The 25,868-nt window shown below is 40.4% G+C and overlaps 1 protein-coding gene and 1 pseudogene across 1 annotated transcript in view; both read left to right on the plus strand.

The window, feature by feature from the left end:
- Window positions 1–17,672, plus strand: part of LOC128831548 (40S ribosomal protein S27-like) — a 29,916-nt pseudogene extending 12,244 nt beyond the window's left edge.
- RNF19A (ring finger protein 19A, RBR E3 ubiquitin protein ligase) overlaps window positions 1–25,868 on the plus strand; it is a 93,278-nt gene that overhangs the window by 8,534 nt on the left and 58,876 nt on the right. The window lies entirely within an intron of this gene.

Raw genomic sequence — 25,868 nt, forward strand, 5'->3', positions numbered from 1 at the left:
GGCTCCCAGAGGCACTCACCCCTCTTCACAGCTCAGCTGTGCTGCCGCCCCATGTGAGCTGCCTCCGGCAGCCCCACCCCCTGCCTGCTCCGGGTGCCTACTCAGCTGTTCGCTTCTCCTCCCCTGTTGTTTGGAGGGCCGGACAAATGGAAGCCCCGGGCCGGATCCGGCCTGCGGGCTGTAGTTTGGAGACCCCTGCAGTAGACAATATGGCAGTGGAAGTTAAAGGAAGCTTAAGAAGATTGTTAGAGATACTCAATCCTGAAAAGATTGAGGCACATGCTGAACTTCACTCATGCGAATAGTCTGTTTCAAGTCAATGGGATGACTCAGATATGTGAAGTTAAACTTGTTCCTAGGTGTACACTTTTTTTTATCAGAATTGTCTTAGACAAGGAAGCTCTGAGAGATGAGTGACTAGAAGATAAACCATGTTTGAGTGACTTCCAGTTATGTGCATTTAATTAATTTGTCAGTGATGAGCGGTACCAGCGTTGCATTCATCAGTAGTTGGTACATTACTCTCAAATCACCAGAAAGGCCAAACTAGCTAATCAGAGTATGACTTTGAACAATAATTCTTCTTAGAGTAATTGCACATGTCTATGCCATAGTAGGTGTGTGCGTGCCTTTGGCACAATTGTCAGAGAACTTTTTCCCTCAGCAGTACCTGTCAGGGCAGCTCGAGTGCTCTCCACCACTGTGCACCACTACCTGCTGGTATAAGAGGACAGACCTGCCCCTGAGTGCACTCGGTTCCTACTGACTGCCAGTGATGGTTGTTGAAGTGCTTCCAGACGTGCTATCGCAAGTTCATTTCCTTCACTCTGTCTGTGGTACGTTTCTCACTTAGTAGTTAGAGAGAGGTTTTACCCAATTTTATTTTTGATATTAGAGCCATGCCTCGCTCTCTGGGGTCCAAGTTCTGCTGGTTATATGCCAGACTGATGCCAGTCAGTGACCCACACCTCAGCTGCCTGAATTTTCTGTCTGGGGGTGTCCCACATTAGGGACAAGTATCACATTTGCAGAGGGTTTAAGGCTCACTCAAAGACAGAGCAGCAAAACTGAAGTGTCTCCTTATGGAGGTGGCACTTCGCCCTCCATTGGAGCTGTAAGGTTCAGAGCACACTCAGAGTATGGCACTACTGGAGCAGAGTGCGCCTCCTGAGATGTCTTCAGTACTATGTTCTATGTCTCCAACACCGAAGAAGAGAGACAGATCTGACAAGGACCTGGTACCTCATCCAGCTAAAAGCAAGATCTCTTGGAGGGACTCTGAGGGGAAGCTTTCCCTGGAGTGTTCCTCTGCTGCAAAGAGAGGTTTGTCAATTCCAGAACCTGTGCCAGGTCCAACGAGGCCAATCCCTGAAGTTTCGATTTGTCAGACCCAAGACCCAGTCCTGGTATTGATGCCAGCACAAGCATATGCTTCGATGAAAGAATGACTTAACCTTTCGTTACCAGTGTCCCCATCTGTGCAGAAGGGGTTTCAGATGGTATCAGTGACTGTAATCCATACTCTAGCTCCACAAGAGCATTCAATATCAATTCTACTTCTGGTAGATGCCAGTATATTCCAAGGGCAAACAGCAGTTAATATGCCCGGTACTGATACCTCTGGGTTTGGTTTACCTGTCTCCTGTCCACATAGGTTCTGCTCCACCATGATTGCAGGACTCAGTCATCTTTGACAGATTCAGAAATGGGGTCCATCACCATGTCTGTGGCCATTCTGGACACTATGGGGTGTCCCTCCCCTTGCTAGAACCTCTCCTCACCTTTCTGACTTGACTTCCTCAAGGGTTCCAAGTTCATCAGCACCACAGACAGGGTTCTCAGATACCTAGTACCATGCAACTGGCAGTTGCTTAGACAGCTTCTCCACTGAAAGAGGCAGATCAACCATTGCCTCAGTGTCCTGGTGTGTCCTTCCTCATCTCCAGATGAGTTTGTAGAAATGGTGAGCATATTTTTTTTTTTTCACCACCAGAGGATTACAGGGCTGACTAAGAACTGCTTAAAAAGGACTCAGTTAGATATTCAAGCAGAAGAGGTCCACCAGAAATCCCCCAAACCAGTAGACATTGTAGCTTCTGCGGGACCCCCCTGAGCGGCGCTTCTGATTAACTAAGCAATTCTGGAACCAGTTAAAATACTTTGGCAGACCCCTTCTACTGACTACATTGAAATAGACAGAGAGGTGATACTATGTCCTTCTAAGGGCTTCAAAGACCTCTACTTTCACCTGCCCCTTGTCTCTTGGGTGGTGGCAGCAGCTAACTAGCAGGAGAGGCAGGGTCTCCCTGCATCGACTCTGAAGAGTAAAGAATCAGAGGCTGGACCTGTTTGATCATAAACTTTGACAGAAGGGCTGCAGCTAAGAATTGCTAATCAGCAAGCTCTCCTAAGTTGTGACAACTTCACCCTATGGGAACACATCATGAAGTTTAAAGATAGGCTACAAGAGAATTCCAGGCAAGAGTTCACTCTTATGGTAGAGAAGAGTAAGTTGGTGTAAAGGACAGCTCATCAAAACAGTTTGGATGCAGCAGACTCAGCAGCTTGTTCCAGGGCATCTGCTATTTCTATGAGGTGGTGATCATGGCTGTAATCTTCTGGTCTCCCTGTAGTACAGTAGACCATCCAGGATTTGCCATTTGAGGGTCCATCCCTCTTTTTGGAAAAGACTGACGATAAACTGCATGGCCTAAAAGATTCAAGGGTAGCACTGAAATCCCTTGGAAGTTACACATCAGCAACAAAGACGAAACTATTCCACTCTTGATAGGCTCATAGATATAAGAGCTTTATACCTTGGCCCCAAGACCTGCTGAGAAAAAGGTGCAGGAATTACCGGAGGTGACCACTGCCCCCATCATGCAATAGCCGGTTCCTCTTGACCAACAGCACAGTATAAACATGCATTTTGACAGGCTTGTCAAGGGCAGCATACCAGTACTTGCAGACCAATCTGTTCCTACCCATACCTTTGCCAGTTATCTATCCCACTTCCTCCATATTTGGACTCGCGTCATATTGGATCGGTACAACGTCAGCATAGTGGATCTGGGGTAATCCCTTGAATTTGTTTTTGTCCCCAGTCCCTCTTCAGGGATCAGTCTCATGAGACCATTCTTCAGCAGAGAGTCCAGTCTCTCCTTCTAGCAGGAGTAATAGAGGAAGTTCCTCCCTTCCTCAGGGGGGAGGGTTTTTATTCCTCTACTTCCTTATTCCCAAAGCAAAAGGCAGTCTGACCTATTTTTAGGTCTAAGTAAGTTAAACAAGTACTTGAAGAAAGTAAAGTTCTACGGGGTTACACCTAGCTCCCATCATTCCTTCCCTGGAACAGGGCAACTGGTATGCTGCTCTTGAGTTAAAGGACACTTTCTTCCATACAGTGATCCGTCCAGACTGCTCCAAGTTCCTCAGGTTCATAGGCCAAATGGAAGCACTGTGAATTGGTAATGTGTTCCATCAGCTATCACAAAGTGTGTGGAGTCAGTAGCTGAATATCTGAGAAGACTGGGAATCTGTGTATTCCCCTATTTGGATGACTGGTTGGTGAGGGGCCAGTCTCACTTTCAAGTGCTGTCCAGCATGGCCATCATTCTGTCCACCTTCAATGCATTGGATCTTACTCAGTTAAGACCTGTATCAATTCTAAAACCTATATGAAGAATAGAGTTTATCGGAATACTCCCAGGTGCTATACAAAGCAAAATGTTTCTGCCCCTTTCAAGATTCCAAGTGCTCCAAACCCTTTTATTGAATTTAAAAGCATATCCCATTACTACAGCACACATTTGCCTCAGACTTCTGGGGCAGATGGTAGCATGTACCTCTCTGGCACAACACAGCAGACTGCGCCTCAGGAGGCTTCAGGATTGGCTAGCTTCAGTCTATGCCCCCCATTGTCAATGTCTAGACAGATTATTTCACATTCTAGAGGTAATTTTGTCCTCTCCGAACAGGTGGGCAGGTCCTCAATGTTTGTACAGGAGTTCTCTTCGTTTCTGTGCAGCCATCACTCACGTTGGTCACATATATCTTGTCTGTGGGTTGGGGAAGGGGGAGGAACGCATCAGAATCCTACAAGTGCAAGGGACGTTGCCCTCGCAGGATCTGAGGACTAGTACAAACATCTAGGAACTACAGTAGAATCTCAGAGTTACAAGTATCAGAGGGGTAGCTGTGTTAGTCTGTATCCACAAAAACAACAAGGAGTCCGGTGGCACCTTAAAGACTAACATTTATTTGGGCATAAGCTTTTCGTTTTTTACCCACGAAAGCTTATGCCCAAATAAATGTTGGTGTCAGAGTTACAAACGCTTCAGGAATGGAGGTTGTTGGTAACTCTGAACAAAGCATTATGGTTGTTCTTTCAAAAGTTTACAATTGAATATTGACTTAATACAGATTTGAAACTTTACTATGCAGAAGAAAAATGCTGCTTTTAACCATCTTAATTTAAATAAAACAAGCACAGAAGCAGTTTCCTTACCTTGTCAAATACATCTTTAAACCTTTTCCTTTTATTTTTTTTAGCCATTTTACATGGTGCAGTACTGTATTTGCTTTTTTTGGTCTCTGCTGCTGCCTGATCGCGTATTTCCAGTTCCAAATGAGGTCTGTGGTTGACCAGTCAGTTTGTAACTCTGAGGTTCTACTGTATGTGCTACCCATCTAGCCTGCTTAGCCTTCTGTCCATATGTTCGGGAGGGAGGGAGGGGGAATCTGTCAGTGTTCACATAAACATAGTTTCTATATTCTCTGTTAACAAATAGGGAGGGGAGCATTCTTACCAACTGTGACAGAAGGCAGTTCTGCCTTGGGAGTTCTGTGTAATAAGCAGAATAAGTTGCAAATTGCTTAAGAAGGTCTTAAATGATCATTTCATCTGGATGTGGCCATATCCATCTTCCAGCTGTGGGGAACTGCCCAAGTGGACCTGTTTTGTAACAAGGGTCAACAGAAAATGCCACTAGTGCTGCTCTCAAGGGGAGTCACAGCACTGGGTCTCTGGATGCTTTCCTGCTATCATGGATGAATTCCCTGGTGTATGTGGCCTTTCCTCTGATACCATTACTATCCAGAGTCCTGTTCAAGGACAAGCAGGATGCTTGCTGCATACATATAGCAGCAGCATGGCCTCAATCCTGTTAGCATTATTAGTGAGGCTTCCTCTACCCCTCCCATTAGATTCAGATGAGATTTCTCAGGACCATGGCTGTCTGCTCCATCCCAGCCTACAGGCCCTCCACTTGACAGTGTGACTGGTTACTGGCTAGCACCATTGGGAATGGCTGGTTTGAAGAACATTTCAGGAGGTGCTTCTGAATAGCAGACAGCCTTCAATTAGGCATACTTATCTGGCCAAATGGAAACATTTTTTCTATCTGGTTTCAGCGGAGAAGTGTGTGTCTCTAGTACATGATTCCATTAACCACATTTTGGATTATCTATTGCACCTAAAACAGCAAGGTCTAACAGTTCCATTAAAGTATATTTGGGAGTGATTTTGGCATTCCACCCTCCAGTGGGTAGGTAGTAAATAACTTTTTTCCAACCCCGTAACTATTAGATTTCTAAAAGGGTTTGTACAGACTATACCCTCCAATACAAGAACCTGTTTCCTCATGGGATCTCAATCTTGTGCTAACAAAATAATGGCGCCTCTCTTTGAACCTCTCGTGGCTTGTTCCCTACTCCACCCCTCTAAGAAAGTGGTGTTTTTGGTAGCAATAACCTCAGCAAGGAGAGTGGGTGAACTGGGAGCCTTGGTTTCAGACCCTCCTTATACAATTTTCCATAAGGCTAAAGTTTACATTTGCCCTCACCCAGAATTCTTGACAAAGGTGGCTTCAAATTTCCACATTAATCAGGCAATGAATTTACCAATGTCTTTCCTGATGCACAGAAGCTTGATTCATTGGATGTGAGGAGAGCAGGGGTTTTCTACTTGGGCCACGCCAGACCTTTAGGTGTTCAGTGCGGTTATTTGCTGCAATTGCAGCCAGGATGAAAGGCAAACTGGTTTCAACTCGGGATTTCCTCTTGCATTTCCTCTTGTTGGTGCTTCCAATTAGCTAATGACATACCACCCCTTAGAGCATTGGCTCATTCGACTAGAGCGCAAGCAGCTTCAACGGTGTTCTTAGCGCAAATACCTGTTCGAGACATTTGCAGAGCAGCAACCTGGTTAGTCATCAGTACACTCTTGCTACTCGTTATGCTGTTTTCTGTCAGTCCAGAACAATGCCAGTTTTAGACAAGTTGTTCTACCGTTGCTATTGAGGTAGAGTCTGAGGCTGCCTCCACGTTAATCTGCTTGAGTCACCTACAGTGGAATGGATGTGCAGTCACTCAAATTAAAACAGTTACCTGCCTTTCCGTACTGTTGCTCTTCGAGATGAGACACATGTCCGTTCCACAACCTCACTGTCCTTCTCCACTCTGTTAGAGTCTGTCTGGTAAGATGGAACTGAGGAGGATCAAGGGTGGCTCTTCCCTTTTATATGGGCATGCAGTGGTGCACATTGGTGGAGGGCACTTGACCATCCTGACCTGTACTGCTGAGGGAAAAAATTCTCTTGACAACTGTGCATGAGGCACACACGTATACCTGCAGTGGATTAGACATGTGCAGCACATCTCAAATAACAAGAGTTACATTAAAGTAGGTAACCACTTTTTGTCTAAAGCCATACTTTAATATGTATTTTGCAAGAACTTTAATTTCTGTAAAATATATGAACTTTGTTTTTCTTTGGTGTATGACTGTTGTCTTCTCTCTAAAGAAGACTCTGTTTTCAGTTGAACTACCGCTTAGCTGTTTGTAATGCACTGCAGTGTGAGAATGCGCTCTTGCTGTGTGTTAGGACAAGGGCTCTTTCAGGCCAATGGTTGGCTTTATCGAATTGTGTTGCCAAAATACCATGATGGTTCATGCATTAGAAATAAAATATCTAGATGAGTGGATATAGTTTCTGGGGAAACTATTTGTCAGTGTAAGTATATGGCAAACTTTTTTGAACAGCATCTACTGCATGGTTAAACATAAATAAAATGAGATTAAATATAAAATTATACACAAACTGTATTTGAAAGGATGTTGTTAAGGTTGTAAATTGAAGAAGTCAAAAATTAAGAAATGCCAGAATTAAGGAAGGTTGTGCATGCTTAATTCATCCACCTGTATGTAAATATTATATTTTGTGTTCCTTCCCACACACCCCCTCACCCACACACCCCCGGTCCCTTGAATCATTCAGTGCACACTTAATGAGCAGCTAGTCAATATTTTGTTTTCTTGTTCAATGTGTGGCTCCATGCCTTACTCATTGCATACTGTTCAAACACTGCTCTACACAGAATTTTTAATTTCCTCGGTCTATAGCTCGGTCTTTTCCTTGGTCTCATCGCTATAGTATCTAACGTTTTACAAATGTTAATTTATCTTCTTAAAACTTCTTTGATGGAGTGTTAACCTCACTTTACAGATGAGGAGCTGAGGACAGAGATAAAGGTAAAAAGTATCCAATAATTTTGGGTTCCCAGTTTGGGACACCTAAGACCTGATTTTATTTTATTTTATTTTATTATTTCCCCCAGAGTACTTGCATTATGTAGCCCTTCATATTCAAGCTCAGCTCCCACTGATGTCAGCTGCACCTGTGAGGGTTCAGCATTTCTGCAAATCAGACCCCACAATATCAAATTGGGCACCTAAAAAATGAGAAACGCACTATTAGTGACAACCTGTGACCTGATTTCCCCCATTCCCAAGCTTGATCTATTCTGACCGGTTCCCTGTCAGAGTCCTGCCTCTTTCAAATCCATGGCACATCATCCCATTTCCATTCTCTTCCTCAGATCAGTCCAGTTCTGCTCCACAGGTTTCTCATTCCAGGCCCACTCTCCTTTCTTTCCCTATCCAGGCTCCCAGTCCCAATCTCCTTGCCCAGTAGTCCCACTTCCGTCAGCCCTGTTCCTTGTCTAATCTACCGCTCTCCTTTCCCTCTTGCCCACAGTTGTGCCCTGCCTATGTTCCCCAGTCTCACTGGTTCCCAGAGTCCTTCCAACCTGTGTTTCTCTCCTCTTCCCCCTCCTCCCCCCCGCTCTTTGTCCCAGTCTGTGTGCCTAGATAGTCCCCCTCCCCTTGGGTCCTTGTAAGATTTGTCTCCCCTTCACCTCAGCCTCCCCACCCCACTTGTTCCTAGAATCTTGCTCTGTTCCTCATCTGATCTCAGCCTTCCCCCTTCTTCCATTTGAATTTCCAGTCCTAGTCTGCCCCCACACCAAGATCCTTGTCCCAATCTACTTCCCCAAGCCCTGCCGATCCATTTTGCGTCCCCTCTGCATTTGAATCGGCAGCTTCACGCTTCTTGGGCCCAGTAGGGTGGTCACTGAGAGCACAGGAGAGAGAATCTCTCTGCTTTCACTTCCAGGGCCAAGACTGGCCCCTACATGGACCGCAGCAGCCCAAAGCAACAATTGCAGGGAAAGTTCTGCTTATCCCCGGGCTGGAGCATGCTCAGTGTGGATAGAATCTTTGGAGATTTTAGTTGTTTAAACTTTAAGTCTCTGCTAAGCATTTGTGAATTGTGACCCCCCCCCCCCCTCCCAGATGCTTATAATGTGACTAAATTTGACTGGATTTTCACAGGGATGGCCAAAGGCACATCCTTGAAACAAAGGCCCCTTCTATCAAATTTCAAGTGCTCTAGAGTATGGGGGTACTAGAGCCTTTCAAAGAAAAGATTGCAAACATTTTTTAACATAGGCAAAATGTATTTTTCCCTAGCCTTGTTCTTGGGAATGGCTGACCTTAGTGGCAATTTAAAAAAAAAAAAAAAAAAAAAAAAAAAATTGCCTGAGGCAGATGCCCAAATGATTAAAGTTTGGTGAAGGTATAAGTAATTTAAAGTGGAGTCTTATAATGGGAAGTGTCAGGCAATCTTAATAGGCAGCGCTTCTAGACCAGCATAGAAATAAGAAATAGACTGTTGTTAACCTGTAGAAGTTGGGTGAGTCATAACACATTTGACTGTTTGTTACTCTGGCTTCCAACTTGAACAGTGTAAGGTTATTATTACTTTTGTTTGTTTGTTTTTCCAGCTTAGCATATGATTATTTGCTTAGCCTCCCCTCAGTCTTAGAGGGGACTGCTGCTTAACTACAGTACACTACATCCACCCTTCCTGCAATCCTTTTGGGGTCAGCCAGCTTCTTAATTGCTGCTTCACTACAGCATGTGTTGCACATTGCAGCCAATTAAATGTACAAAGTAGTATGCTGTTTTCACACTGCAGCCCTGGATCATACACCATAAAAGGATAGAGTGAAGCATGCCATCTTGGGAGCTCAGAAGCTTATTCTTTTATGTGAGCTATGAACTGCAAAGTGAAACTTATCAAAGACTTCATGAAGTGTTAGAATGGACAGACTAACTGCAGACACAGCACAATAAATTGAAACTGAGCAGGACAAGGAATCATCTATTAAAAATAGTTTTAGAAATCAAGAAAAAATGCTTGACAAACAGCCTTTCCTCTCCTCCACTCCCCATATTTTTGAAAGGTAATATTCTTTCTTGATCTTTAAATACATTCAAACCCCATTTATCCACCATTCAATTATCCAGCTTTCCATATTAACCGAACAACCAGCGCACAGGTCCAGAAGCGGGTGATCTCTCGTGTGACCACGAGATGGCGCTGCAGCCTTGCACTTTCCTATTCTTGGGCTTATGCGAAGAATATCCTATCTGGCCCCGATCCCAGTTAATTAGATAAAAGAGGTTCTGCTGTACTCCTCCGCCACCCCCTCCATCTTTTTTCATTTACTTCAGTAGGCTTTTGTTACCTTTTTATTTGCATTTGTTTGTTGTTCAGTGCCTTACTAAAGGATAGGGTATTAAAATATCGGTACTAATACTAGTTTTCTGTAGACCACCTAATTGTGTAAATTCCTAAAATATTTTAAACATTCTATTTTTGCTTGTAAAGATGCTATTATGAAAGTTAAAACATAAACATAGCCCAAGTCCCAAAGTGTAGTTGTGTATAGGGTGTTTATACATCACAAAAATGGTTATACTGGATCAGCCCAATGGTCTATCTAGGCCAGTATCCTGTCTTTTGGCAGTAGCTGGTGCTAGATGCTTCAGAGGGAGTGAACAGAACAGGTCAGTTATCAAATGATCCATCTGCTGTCTTCCAATCCCAGCTTCTGGCAGCCAGAGGTTTAGGGACACCCAGAGCAGGGGGTTGCGTCCCTGACTGTCTTGGCGAATAGTCATTGATGGACTTATCTTCCCTGAATTTATCTAATTCTCTTTTGAACCCAGTTATACTTTTGGCCTTCACAACATCCCTTGGCAACGAATTTCCCAGGTTGACTGCATTGTTTGAAGAGGTACTTCTTTATGTTTATTTTAATCTGCTGCCTGTTCATTTCACTGGGTAACCCCAGGTTCTTCGTCTAGCACGATGGGGCTTCTAGTTGCTGTTGTGGTTCAAATAATACCTTCAAGCTAAATCATTTAATTTATTTCCTATTTATAAGACAAAAATATATCCAGACTAACACTCATTCCTTTGCACTCAGTTTATGGTTGTGGGTTAGTAACTGTAAAACACTCCTGTATCTGGTTGACACATTTGTCTGATTAAGTTAATTGCACTGATACTGGGAACTTTCTTTGTATAACTAGAACTTCATATAGTGATTAGTTTAAAGTGCTAAAGAAAACTGATTGTAACACTTATACGTGTACTGTTGGTTGTGTAGGAATGGCACAGCTTGTGCTATGTAGTTTTCATGTTTACTTAACTGTAAAATGGTAAGATACATATTTAAAATACATATACCATAGCAAACAGTTTAAAAAAACCTTAATTGTGTTTGAAAGATCTGCTTTCATAGCATAAAATGTCCCTTTTAGTAAAATGTTAATGCCTTTGAAGTGGAATTATATAAGTGCTTCCTCTAGTGTATTTGTGTAATTATTTTCCTTGGAACTGTAGGAGGAAATAAATGGCTTCAAGTAAACAGTGAGGTTCCTGGCTTCCAGGAGAACTTCCTTCAAAAGTAAAGCAACTATTTTGTTTTTTTGAGAAGTAAAACTGAACTTTTTATTTTATTTTATTTTTTAAGTCTTGCTGTGTGCTGTCTAAGTCTTAGATTGTAAACTGAGACACTTCCCTAAAGGACCTAGAAGGAAAGGAGTTACTACAGGAAGCACCCCACTAGATTTATTCCCATCTATTGCATTATGAGGTTTAAAAGGCCAAACTTGCCTTTGGAGATGAGTTCCCATGCAGGAAAGAGGCAATCCACCAAAGTTTTTCTGTAGTGATGTTGCATGTTGTACAGTGGGTATGTCTGCATTAGAGCGACTGTACTGGCATAGCTATGCCAGCATAGACCCATAGCGTAAATGCCACATAACCTGATAGAAGGGACTTTTCTGTTGATTTAGGATCACTACCTCCCTGAACAATGTTATATATGTCGACAGAAGCACTCTTCTGATGACATAGCTGTGTCAACACTGGGTTTATGTCGGTATAGTTATATCAGTGAGTGGTGTGGAAACTAAAAGTGCTGAGTACCTTTAGTTTCTAGCAACTTCAGGTAAAATTTTAGGTGTTCAGTACCTTTTGAAAATCGGGCCCCGTGTTGTCTTTGGGATGCTCAGAGACTGTTGCTTTTGTCTCCACTCAATCCCATTGTCAAAGATGGGTTAGCAAAGCATACTGCTTTAACGCCACGTTATAATCTTTCAGGTATTCCTGATAGTTTGTTCTCTTCAGAGTTAGAAATCGTGTGTTATTTCCAAACTTTTAGTTCAGGTGCACTTCACCTCAGTGTGTGTGGGGAAAATACCTCTTTATGTGTTAGTAAGATGTTACATGGGTCTCTGTTGATCAAGCCGGTTTGATATGAATTAAATGTCAATATGAAAATCATATTTAAATATAAAATGATCTCTTTTGTTCAGTAATTTTGCCAGATGGCCTTTGATAACTAAAGTAGAGCATATTCTGATCTAATCTTCACATATTTGTTCTTTAACAGCTCGGTGATTTTGAAATTACAATAGAATCTATTAATCAGGGAATCCTGATTCTTTTAAAAAGTATTTCTCTAGGGTTTTTTGCTCACAAACCATTTAGCAGGTTTACAGCTCCACAAAATATATTCTTTTCCATTTTATAAAATTAACTGTCATGAAAAAGTGAATGCATTTCCCCCTCCCCCCAGTAGGCTATAGTTAATTACTAAAACAGGGCATGTGTGGATTGCTACAATTGGAAGCTGTTCATGGACAGGGACTGTCACTTTGTGTTTTGTAGAATGTTAGCACAGTGGGACCCTGATCTATGATTGGGTCCTTGAGCACTACTACAGTATAAACAAATAATGATATTAGGATATAAAGTAAATCTTAGCTGTTGTATCATCTTCAGGCATTCATGAACTAAACAAAAGTTACTCAAACATTGGAATTTCACAAAGCTTATAACTACACTAGGCTATAGATATCTCTAACTATTCTTAATGTACAGCACTTTTAAAGTGTATTCAAATCCCTTACACTTCATGAGTACCTTTCAATTCTTTTTAAAGAAATAAGCCAGTTGCTAGAGAAGAGAACTCTGTCCCTGTTGTAATGTTTTAATAGAACTTACACTGTCAGCATTATAACAGTTCTTGCACAACTTAATTGCAAAAGGAGATGATTGTAGGAGTTAACGGCCTCATTCTGGAAGGTATTGAACGAAGTCAATTTGAGTTTTGAAGGGTTGCTCTGTACTTCCTAGGATCAGACCTTAGGTGGCTATGATATAAACTGATATATCAATTACTAATAAATACAATTTCTAAAAATCTTTAATTTTCCAAGTGAAATGGTGACATTTTCCCATGAATTTGGAAATGTAAGAAATAATGTTCAGTTACATCTCTTTTGGGGCAGAAATGAAGTTTCACATTTCTTTATGGTGGGGTAAGCTCACTTTAACACTTTTTTTCCTCCCTCCATCACCCAGTTGAACTACTCTGAATTTTAAGAAAGACTGCCTTTCTTCTGCCTGTTGAGTATGATACAATTGAATTTACACAGACTTTATATCTTTTGATTCTAATATGTTTCTTCCTGACCTCAATAAAGGAAAGTATAATCTGAAAATAAAAGTTCATATGTCAGGATGACATTGTCCTGACTGCATAAAAAAAATACAGACATACACGGTTATTGACACATTCTTAAATACTGAAGTAGAGCCTAGGTCTAAAGAAAACACTTTTCTGCTCCTCCCCAGTTGCCCATAGAAGTAGCCATAAAATCCATATTTAAATTGTTTTGTTGCCTTTTTCTTTTTTCCAAACTTTCATCCTCTTTGCTACATATTTGCGAACATTTAACAGTAACAATTGACCTTTGTATTTGGCTTTTGTGAGATTGTGGAATGTCTGACTAGCATTGTTCAAACAAAAAGCTGAACAGATGAAGACAGTCCTTTAGTTACTCTTCTGGCTCTGTAGGCAAAGGGAAGACCTCATGGGACAATACTTTTCCAAAATAGAACAGTCACATTAAGAAATGACCATTTGTGTAGGCATTCATCCTTCGTAATCTCCTCAACTCTGCAGATCTTTATTTACAAAAACGTGAACTGTTTTTTTTTCCCCCCAGGTTTCACTCTCTCAATAATCTGTTTTTTCTATAATACTGGAGCTTTAAATAACTTGATAGCTATTTTTAAAAAATAGCTATTACATTTGTGTAAACAAAATGGTGCTTTCTCATATTTGCAGTGTGAGAGTCTGAAGTTTTTCAGTAGAAGATTATTTTTTTAATTGTGGCTGAGAGAGAGATTAAAATATCAACTGCTTTATTTACTTCCTGAAATAAAACACATCACTGTGAGTTTGAAAAACACAATAGATCTATGCTCTCATTTTTTAGTAACTAACACATTAACTTCTAAATATTTAAATGTGAACTTCAAGTTTTGTGTAAAAATGCATGAAAAGTTGTCTAGTTTAAATGTAGGTGCTTAAAAATTTTTTTTTACAGCAGTGTGCCATGAATCACATCAGATTCCATAGAACCTTGCTGAACTGCACACTTCTTAATCTGTGCAAAAAATTGGTTGTCTCTCAATTCCTTTCATGGGTTGAATAGCAGATGTAATAAGGTTCTATATTAATAAGGTTTCATTATTTTTACAAAACATACTAAATACTTAGTAATGTATTATGAAGTATAATAAAGCTAAAATATAGTTGATGATCAAAATACACTTTTGTTATACACTACATCCAACTACCATTATTATTTAAAAAATTGTGGTAGCATTCGGGATCCAAGTCAGGTCTTGTGCCCTGTTGTGGTAGGTAGTATACTGATTTGTATGAAAATACAATGCCTGAGTCAGAGAACCTGCAATTTAAGAAAAAAGAACATAAAATGAATCCTGGGGTGGGGGAAGGGAAGGGAAGGGGGCAGGACAGCGGAGACAAATATATATATTAAAAAAGTAAATTTATAGGAAGAATAGTTGCCTATCCCCATCTGCCCTTTACTTGCCAGTTTTTAATTGGCTGATTTCTTACAAGCATCATAATAGATGTTTGTTCTCTTGCTAATTCACCAAATTGATATTGTCAGTGGAGCTCCCAGTCATTAGGGCAAATTAAAAGTGTTCTACTGTATGCTTGTGCCATCTGTAGGCACAAAGCAGCTATGTTGTTTTTCCACTTTTAGCAATCCAGAGGAGACATCACTGTAGCTTACCTGTGCTTTGTCATGTCTTCATTCCTCTCTACATGCTACTTCTTACCCTGGCAGTTGAGATGAAGGATAGAGCTACATTTCTGTTAGAATGCTAATGCTGATCCAAGCAGCTGCGTGGGAGTAGTAGAGAAACTTTATCCCCTTGTTTCTCTCTACCTAGAAAGAATCTTTGTTTCTGCTGGGAGGGGAGGAGCGGAGTTTGGTGGGAGAGGCTAAAACATAGCCGTAATTAGGAATATGCCCTCTTGGAAAGCAAGCAACCTTTTTAAAATGTATTCAAGGTAGAAATATGTTTAGAATAGTGTGAGCATTTTGTACTGCTTGTGGCGTACCTGTTCAATCAGTCTGGCACCTCGTACAAGCATGAGAATTAACTTAAATGTTAAATACTTAGCACTTGTATAGTGGATTATATCTTCAAAGTATTGTGCACGCATTAAATGAGACAAAGCAGATGTGAAATGGAATCTTATGCCAAAAGTAAAAAGCAAGTACTTTAATGTGACATTACAGTTTTTTACATGTACAAAAGTAATCAAATTATAGGATTCCCACTACAGCTGGAATTTAACCACCTTGTACATATGCAATATTTCATGAATTTAGGATGATTCATGAATACAGTATTTTCTAAGAGGGCCAAGTGATGGTTCCCCCAGAAACCATCAGTTTTTTGACTTTTCGAACACGTAAAATTTGAGCCATAAAGTTACGTATTCGGTTGTTTAACTTTCTCAGCCAGCCTTTTTAAATCTCAGAGCACACATTCCTCATTGAAGACTTTTTTTTATACACACACTTAACTTCAAATGCAGAAATTAGAATTAATCTGAGCATATAAAGAGATCTAAAACTTCTTAAAGTATAAAATAGTCTTCCTTTTCACACTCCTGGTAACTCAAATGGCTGAACAGGCTTTTACCAAACTTCTTAAGTTTCTTAAAGTATTTAAAACAAACATGATATTTTAGTGTTTTTTTTTTTTCCCCAAAAAAAGTTTTAAATGCCCTAAAATGGGGTCTTAAAAATAATTCCTCTGAGCAGTAGCTCCAGAGTTGCTACTGAAATTACTTTTTAAAACTTTAATAGCTTTTGTCAATTTGTAGATGTCACTATATCCTTTGTATCCAATCAGAATGGATAGAAGATAAAGACTAAACAGAACTTCAGCAGGGAAAATATCAGTCTTATAAGTTAGCGCAGTACACAGTACATATCTTTCACTCCTAAGAAAATTACTATCAGTAAAAAGTTGCAACATTAAAATTAAAGGGTGCATTCGCTTTATTGGTTTTATAATGGGGAGGGGGAAATAGGAAACAGATCACTTCGCTCTTTGAGAAGCAACACATCTCTTCAGCCTCTGTGAATATTTACAGATTTTTAACCTGGTAGTGACGTTTTAGATGGCAGTCTTTTTCTCACCTTTGCTATTGTTTTGCAAGTCAGCCCAGTTGCATGCAGGTCATGTATAATTCTCAATTATAAAACAAACAAAATCCATTTGCACAACTTGAAACTTCAGAGACAAGATGAAGAGGACTGCTTAGCATCTTGCTGTAAAGAGATGTAACTTGTCTTTCCCTTCTCTGAAAAAGCTAATATGTAGTCTGCTATTGGCCTCATCAGCTTTCTTATGTAAAATTTGTTAGTAGCAATTTTCTGGCCTTCCAACCGTTTGGCTATTCTCAGCTAGGGGTTTTACTATATCAGCCAGTACTATTCTTGACTAATCCCAAAGATCATTTTGATGTCCATCAAAATGTATGCTGTCTGAGATGGCAGTTTATCCATAGAAGCTGCTCTCAGAAAAACACCCCTCCCTGCTGCTGCCCCCTCTCCCCTTCCCTCCCCCCACTTTCATGGTAGGACCAAAAACTTTCATTGTGTGTTTCAACTTTTCAAGATTTATTATTGCAGGCTGATTCATTTCCTGTTTTTCTGCTAATGTACTGCCAAAAGTAGAAATATGTTATCTTTCAAATGTTTTTGTTTTCTAATTAAATCTAGCAAATTTGTAATTTACTAATTTACAAGGAGTTGTTTAGGACTTTTAATGAAGAGAAAAACACCCCCCTTTCCTCCAAATACAGTCTCTTTGCCCAGCCAGTCCTGGCTCCCTTCTCAATCTCTCTCTCCCACATCTGGCCTCCAGTCTTCCTCCGCCCCCCTATTCTCTGTTCCAACTGGGTTCCGATTTTTCCTCTCCTTGTCCAATCTCAGTGTTCCTCCCTCCCAGGTACCCTGTCCCAGTCTCAGTTCTCTCTCTCATATACACAATTAGATAGGTCTCTTCTTCTCTCCCTCACCATACACTTCCTCTCATCCCTCACCTTTTCCCCCACCCATTGTTTCTCAATCCCAATCTCCTTGTCCAGCCCTCCATGCGAAGGTGCCTCTGGTGAAAGACTTGCTGCATCCCTCCCCCGAGGAGAAGTGGAAACACAAGAAGAAGTGTCTGGTCCAGAGTCCGAACTCCTATTTCATGGATGTGAAGTGTCCAAGTTGCTATAAAATCACCACTGTATTCAGCCATGCTCAGACTGTAGTTCTGTGTATTTCCTGCTCAACTGTGCTGTGCTAGCCCACTGGAGGAAAGGCAAGGCTTACAGAAGGATGCTCCTTCAGACGAAAGCAGCACTAAACGAAAGTGTGTCTGAGATGGGTGGGACTACCTGCACAGTTGGCTGCACAGACAAATACAAATGGTTCAAGAGCATGGGATTCAGCCACAGAGCAACATTAAGTGTCAAGAAGTGAACAGAAGGCTTTAAAGACGTCTCTAGAATGTGAGGGGAGAACATGACTTTCATACTGTCCCTGTAGCCTCACCCATCTGACTGTCAATAAATTTTGGATAAAATACAAAAAAAAAAAAAAAGTCCTAGTGTCCTTCCTCTCTCCCCTCCCCCCATCCAATCTTGTTCTAACCCCCCCGGCTCCCAGTTCTAGTCTCCTTGCCAAACCAATCTGTCCCTCCCCTCTCTATCAGCCTCCAGTCCCAGTTCATCACCACCCTTGGCAGGTCTGGCTGTTGCCAGATTCAAATGCAGAAGAAATAACAACTTCCTCTCCTCTTTCCAGGCACAATGGGGGCTCATTGAGAACACAACAGAGAGAATCTGCATTCAGGTGCCTGGACCCAGCACAGCCTGCAACAGCTCAAAGCTGCAATTTCAGGGAAAGTCCTGCTTAACACCATACTGGAGTGCAGATAGACTCCTCAGGGAATTTAGTTGCCAACATTTAACTCTGTACTGAGCATGTGCAAACTGGGATTCTTTCAAAGGCGTATAATTTGGCCAAATTAGACCATGTTTGCAGAGGAACAGTAACAGGGACATCGCTGATGCACGGGGTACCCCCCCCCAACCCCAAATTTCAAGTTCCAACTCCAAAACATGGGGGCAGTAAAACTTTTGAAAGAAAAGCTCATCAGCATTTTTTAACATGGGCAAACCAATTATTTTTCCCTAGTCTTGTTCTCAAAAATGGCTGAACCATTTTAGCTGAAGATTTTTCCCAAAAAATTCAGGCTGAGGCAGACATTCAGCATGAAAAATTTAAGCCCAAACAAAGTTATAAGCAATTAAAAATGGGGTTTGATAGTAGAGTGTGTCAGGCAACTTTATCAGGCAGTGTTATCAACCCTGCCTATAATGATGATGACGACTGTAGAAAGGGCAGGTTGGTGGTTTCTGTTTTCCCTGTCTTAAAAGACACAAACGAGGGCATTCAATGAAACTGAAAGGTGGCAAATCCAAAACCAGTGCAAGGAAGTATTTGTTCACACACTGCATAATTAGACTGTAGAATTTACTGCCACTGGAAGTCATTGAGGCTGAACATCTTAGCAAGATTCAAAAAGAGATTAGACACTGATATGGCTAATAATATCCAGAGTTGTCATAGTTCTGTCAGATTTCTGTAGGGATATAAAAGCTCATGCTTCAGGGTTGAAGGAAATCTCTAGTGATTAGATCTAATATGGGGGGGGGGCAGATTATCTCACATTTGCCTAATGGGAAGTTCCTTGCTCTTTCCTCCAAAGCATCTGGTGCTGGCCACTACTAGAGACAGGATACTGGAGCATGATCAAATGCAATATGGCAATTTCTGTGTTCCTATGAACTTTTGAAATTTATAAATACTCAAGGATATGGATGGGATCATTATTCCAATGACATCCTTTGTTTTCATTGATCACTGATATCTTTAGCTGAATTACACAACTTTTATCATTTAAAAAATATTTATAAAATGTGCCCTTTAGGCTCAAGATGCTGGAATAAAATATAATAAACAGTTACAATGCTACATTTCTCAAAAGGTGAGAAGAAAGATTACTCCTTTCAAGAAACCCAAATCCCACTCCTTTCAAGCAGATAGGGGGGAGAGAATGTGTGTCAGGAACTTCTAATGATGTCACAGCTTCTCCGTTTAGTGCACAATATTGTGGACTAGGAAGAAATGACAGAAAATCACATTATTTACAGAACATAATCAGGTAGAGGTAGGTTAGAAGTGTAATTTTTTTATTTAATATTTAATTATATTAGAATGTTAATTTTTGTAGACTTCAGTATTTCAAATTTAGGTGTGGTGACAGTGCGGTTGACTTGTTAGTCTTCCTAGCCCCCCCCCCCCTTTTTTTTTTTTTTTTGAACTTGGAAAAACTTCTCTAAAGTGAAAACAGCAGAATAAAGCTGCAAATCCATTTTTAAATTTCAGATTATTTGTGTGGAGAAAGTGCAACTGCATTTAAAGAATGTTTCTTGTGACAAGTGCTTACCTATAGTTAATTTTTCCTTTTTTCCTCCAAAAAGTACTAAAAAGCATTCCATAAAAATTACTTTACTGTAGGCTAATGAAAAAACAATATGTACTTCACAAATCCTAAAGGATTGCATATTTTTTTTTATATATTGAAATTTTCTTTCCTCCTAAACGTGCATCTCCTTTTGACAGTGGGGAAAGAGATCTTATGAAAAAGGACATTAAACTTCTAAGCTACCATTGCAGCCCAAATTCCTTGCTCAGATAGAAATCCAGCAGGGTTCTTCCTTCAGTTATATCAGTAGTAGGGGCGACATTCATAAGACTGGTGATTTATAAAAAGGAAGAATGTGATATTTTTGTACTTACAAATCCTGGAGGTTTTTAAGCGGAAAATATACGTGTGTGTGTGTGTGTGTGTGTGAGCGAGAAAGAAAGGGTTAAGTTTCATATTCTAAACACATGATCTATGATTCATGTGTTAAAAGGGTGCTTTTATCTTTTAGGAATAGCCTAGATTGTAAACTATTTGGGGCAGGGAATGTCTTACACGTGTATCTACAGTGCCTAACATAGTGGGTCCTGATCTTGGTTGTTATAAATTAGTATGTGTAAGAGTGTGTGTGGTTTTATTTATCTTATATATACAACCCTCCCCCCACATTTATTTATTTACAGGAGTCACTGGCGGTTCCCATCTATTTTATTTTGTGTGTGTGTGTGTCTGTGTATGTATGTGTGTGTGTATGTATGTATATATAAAATAGATGGGAACTGCCAGGGACTCCTGTAAATAAATAGTTGCCCACTACTGTTTCCTATTACAAAACCTTGTTTTTAGTTGTTCAAAACTTAGCTAAACTTTAACTGGGCTGAAATTTTCCATGGTGGGTGTCTGCTTCAGGCTGAATTTTTTTTAAAATGTTTTAGAACAAATGGCTCAACTGTTTCTGAGAACATGGAAAGAAAGTTTTATTGCCAGTATTGGAGGGGGGGGACAACCAAAAATCTTAGTTGTGTCGGAGAAAAACACAGTTCTCACTTTTTGTTTGGGTACAGCAAGTCAGATGCTTTATTAACTCTCACAATTGTGCAGAGGGAGAGAGCTAAGCAGGTCTCTCTACAGGTAAACAATGACAGCAAACCTTTATACCTCTCATTACAGACAATAACAAGCAACAGCTGCATTTTGTTTATACATAGGCCATCTTGATATCTTATTTTTCTCACTTGTTTTGACTCTAGCCTACATACAATATTTTCTACACCTTATCTACACAAGGTCACAACAACTTCTCACACAGTTCTTTCCCACTCGCCTCACACAATCTTCGCTTCTACAAATCTCGTGTTATTAGGGTTACAGTTAGCCTGACTCTTGCTAACGAACTGTCATGCATTGCAGTTCCTTCCTGTCAGTTCTTTCTCTGCTTCCACAGTTGTTTCCTTGAGAAGATCTGTTGCCTCCATGCTTTGAAGCAGGGATTTGAAATTTGACGGAGCTGTTGCCCTAGGGTCAAAAAGCAGCCTTTTGTCATCGCTCTGAAGAGCCACACATTTAGCAGAAGATTAAACTTTTGAAAAATCATTGTTGACACATGCTCAGAGGCTTGTTTGTTGGACAGCTAAATTCTCCATAGATTCTGTCTGAGCAGATCTTTCCCTGCAGTTGCTCCTCCCACATGCCAGAGGGCTGCTGTGATTCTGGGCACAAAATTGAGTGCTAGAAGACTCTCACAAGCTCTGTGTTCCTCTTGCTGGTGTCCATGCAGAAAGGAGGAAGAGGAAGCAACCTGATTCAGAGGAAGTACATGGAAGGGTTGTGGGATTGATAAGAAGAGAAGGTGATGGGGACTGGGGACATGCCAATCAGCAGGCCCAGAAGAGGGCATGCTGGGGGACAGAACAACAGAAGGGTCTGTAACCAGTAGAATGCACTCCCTCCAGAACCTGGAATAGAATAGAATTCCTGAGTTCCAACTTTCATCTGTCTAGCAAATAGCTGTGAAACCCACTCGTAAGGTGTGTCTCATCATCTTCTAGTGGTTGGTGCACATAGAGGATAACGGCTTACTACTACCAACAATTAGTCCATTAGTTAAATTGCAGAGGTCTATGTTAAAGTTCTTGAGTTCCCAACCCTGCTAATAACCCATTGGGGGTAAGGATAGTTCCACATGATGGAATGTGTGTTTGGTCAGGGGGGTGTTTAGGCTTGAAAAATTACATTAATCCCCTTCCCACCCATGTTAAACAAATGTTAAGGTGATAAAGTCAAGCACTCAAAAATTAAGGAATGCCACAATTAAGGGTCCATGAAACCATTGTTCTGGCCTCTTTGTGCCATTTGCATTATGTTATCTCTTTAACTAGATCAGGGGTCGGCAACCTATGGCATGTGTGCCGAAGGTGGCAAGCGAGCTGGTTTTCAGTGGCACTCACAGTGCCCGGGTCCTGGCCACTGGTTCGGGGGGCTCTGCATTTTAATTTAATTTTAAATGAAGCTTCTTAAACACCTTAAACCTTTTTTAAACACCTTTTAAAAACCTTATTTACTTTACATACAACAATAGTTTAGTTATATATTATAGACTTATAGAAAGAGACCTTCTAAAAACATTAAAATGTATTACTGGCACGCAAAACCTTAAATTAGAGTGAATAAATGAAGACTCGGCACACCACTTCTGAAAGGTTGCCAACCCCTGAACTAGATAATCACATACTATTGTTCCCATAGTATACCTGCCACATTCAGTGCTTGGGATGGTTTTGTAGGGAACGAGGCTGTTGTCTCAAGGACCTGTGCCTCACTTAGTGCAGAAGTTAGAGGGTGTGTAGTGATTGAGGCAGGGGATTACAGGACAAGAAAGGAGGGTTTTGTGGTTATGGCAATGCAGTGCCACCCTGTGGAATTAAATTCTATGCCTGCCTCCTCTATAGAGTTCATATGTAATGCGGGGCAAGTCACTTAAACCAAGCTTTACCCAGGTGGCCACTGACTGCGTGTTACTCATTTATTGGCCGCCCAATTTAAGATAACCAGGGCCTGATTGCACAAGTGCTGAGCACTCTCAGATGCAGCTGAAGTCAGTGGTAGCTGCTTTGAATCTATAGGGTAATATAAAAATGCTAAGTACTCTGAAAAATCCGGCTCAAGGCATCTCTAGTTGAGCATGCAACACTGGTGGACGCTTAACAATTTTGGCCTTAAGATCACAGTACTTCTATTCCTGATCTGCAAAATAGGGATAATATACTTCCCTTACAGGAATACTGTGGAGATTAATTCATTAATGTTTGTGAAGCACTTAAATAGTGTGCTGATGAATGCTATAGAAAATGAGTATCATGAGAAAAGTAATAATTCTCTTTTCACTGCAGAGTTTAGATGATGTGTGGTAAAGGCATAAAAGCACACACTGAATGATGAGGAAAAAAGTTACCTATTCAGTGAGCTCCATCCTGTGGACTAAATGAGGCCAGGGTCCTCTGAAAAATACAGTTTGTGATCCTGTAATTAAACATAATCATAATTCTGCTCCCTTGTGCGCTTGCATTAAGGTTTCACAGGAAACTTTAATTGTGGTATTTGCTAAGTTTTCACTGCTTCACTGTGCAACCTTAATGTTCCTTTAGCAGTTTTTTTCTGTATTTGAATATCTCTACTGTACATACAAAATGTGTGTAAATCTGAGATGCAATATTGTATTTAATTGAGAGACATTCAATGGCGCATATATAATAATCTCAAAACAATGAGATGTTATAATTGAACGTATTATGGAAAGTATCTGCTCCCAACATTAAAATTGCCTTTAAATTAAATAAAATAGTACCTGTGCGTGAACACCTAGGGAGTGTCTCTCTGCAGTACCTTACCCATGTAGCAGCTGATGTTTATTCAAGGAAAAGACACAGTAAGGCTCATTACCTCAGCCATATGTAAGGGGGATGAAAATTGCTTTCTTGGAAGAAAGGATGTACCATAAGAAATCCTAAGGTAGGCACCCTAGCAGTGGACATGGCTGCAGAGAAGGCTTGAGTTGAACTTTGTTATATTATTAATTTATTTGTTAAAGTCAAACCTAAGAAAGGGGTCTGAGGTTGTATATTTTTAGAGTAGGCGGAGGTAGCTACTTACACAATGAAATTCATGGGTTTTGGAACTGGTGTTGGAAGAGGTGCTCCTCTATCCTCTCTCTGCCATTTGACATCAGACCCCTCCGCCCCCCTTTTTTCCTCTCCCTATTCAGATCATTTGCATGCTATGATATCATTGGTGGAGTGAAATGAGTGAACAAATGAGGTTGCATCAAGGGCTCACATGCCAACAATACCATTTATATATAGACTGGTTCATACTGGTAGGTCTGTGACTTCGGAGGTAGCTTTACCTTTTACCTGCAGCCCTCACCCCCACTTCATCTCTCTTCCCTCTTTCTCCTTGTCCCTTCCCCTTTTCTCCTCCACCTGTCCTAGTTGTTATGCAGCACTGTGACATCAGAGGTAGGCAGATGTAATCTATATCGACTATGTGGGGATTGTATCCACACAGTCAAAGCTATTACATTTTGGGAGCAATCTCACTGGCTAATTCTGATTTAGCCTCCGCCTTATTTTCTGCTGCATTTACTTGAGGAATAGCCACAAATCTAGCTGAAGCTGCTCTTAACTTTAGTGGGGAAGTGGGCTGATCTAAAGTATTCTACTTGTGTTCGTTTAAATCTAAACTAAGTTATGAGTAGAACAGAGGTATTTTTTGTTTGTTAAATTTAACTGCTGATTTGTCTACTATGGTACAATGTCAGCCTGACCCACGGCTATTTAAAAAGCTTCGCTCAGCATACATTATAGCTTGGGCTGAAGCTGTTAGTATTAGCAGACAAAGACTGTTTTAGGATCCAAGACAGAACAGTTCATTATTGGGTAGTAGAATTGTGACATCAGAGTTAACTTGGCAGATCATTATCATGGCAGAGTTATCTTGGCAGATCATTATTTATATTAATACACATACTATACTTGTATTGACTAAAATACTCTAGGGGTACCTTTTTTCTTAAACTTAAATCCCATTAGTCACGGTCATGGAACAAAGCTCCCTGATGACCATGGGGTGAATCTCTTTATTGGTCTGGCTAAGTAATAGTGGTACTGCTGCTCCATCTATGAAGTATCTTTTGTAATGTTGTCTGTATGTTTGTAACAAACTACTGTTACATTTTGATCCAATTTGAAAGAATTATTCCGTAAATGACATTTTATGTAATGTGCAGCAATTGAACACCCTTTGATCAGTAGAAGAGTTCTGGGGTAAAAAACATTTTAGGCAATTCATCTGCAAATTATGAATTAACAAGGTGAGGGGACGGGAGGTAAGATAATTTTTCTATCTCTGTATCATCACCCAGCAATGAGCATTTCATAGGCAATAGCAGAACAAAGGGCAGAGAGAAGACTTGAGAAAATAGAGAGGCAGAGCAGCACTGATCAAGCCCATCCTGGGATAGGCTACGAGATATGATATAATGCACTGGTAATTGACGAGGTTATATAAGCATTAAGCAGTTCTGATGGTATCACATGCATAGTACTCAATAAGAACACGTGGTAGCAAAAAACATTTTATAGTGTGGCTGGTTGAATAATTACAATTTGGTGCACTTTTAGAATATTTTTGTATAAATTATATGACAGTTTTTCCACATTCACAGGTTTTATAGAGCAGAGTGAATAATTTCAGAACTTTTGTAAATTAAGACCCTTAAAGCTAAATAAAATCTCCAGTTGACCGTTACGCAAAGTATACTGTTTTAATAAGAACAAACTTGAATTTTGCAGATCATTGTCAAATTCTAAAAACTTAGAATTTCAACAGGAAAGCCACATTACAATTGACAATTTTTAGCATCTTTTATTTTTTAAATTCTGTAACTTTTCCATGTCATTATCTTACACACTTAATTTCACATGAAATATTGGTTAATTTGAAAATAACTGAAATTAATAAAATAAATGTAATTATTGTGTTCACCATGTTTTCCCTCTGTAAACAGGTAGACCACTGAATTTGGCAAAAGGAAATTTTCTGCTAAACGTTGGAGTTATAGGCCTGGTATAATTCTATTCTATTGCATGTAGGTTCTTGTATAACCCTAATCACTGTAATATTTGAGTGTCTTCTAGTAGTGTATTAAGCAACGTGACTAACATCTGTCACATGTGGTTCATTTTTTCTTTCATCCCCTCCTCAGCAGGGAAATTGTATACAGTCTAGTTT

Source organism: Malaclemys terrapin, chromosome 2 (genome assembly GCF_027887155.1).
Source record: "Malaclemys terrapin pileata isolate rMalTer1 chromosome 2, rMalTer1.hap1, whole genome shotgun sequence".
NCBI lineage: Eukaryota > Metazoa > Chordata > Testudines > Emydidae > Malaclemys > Malaclemys terrapin.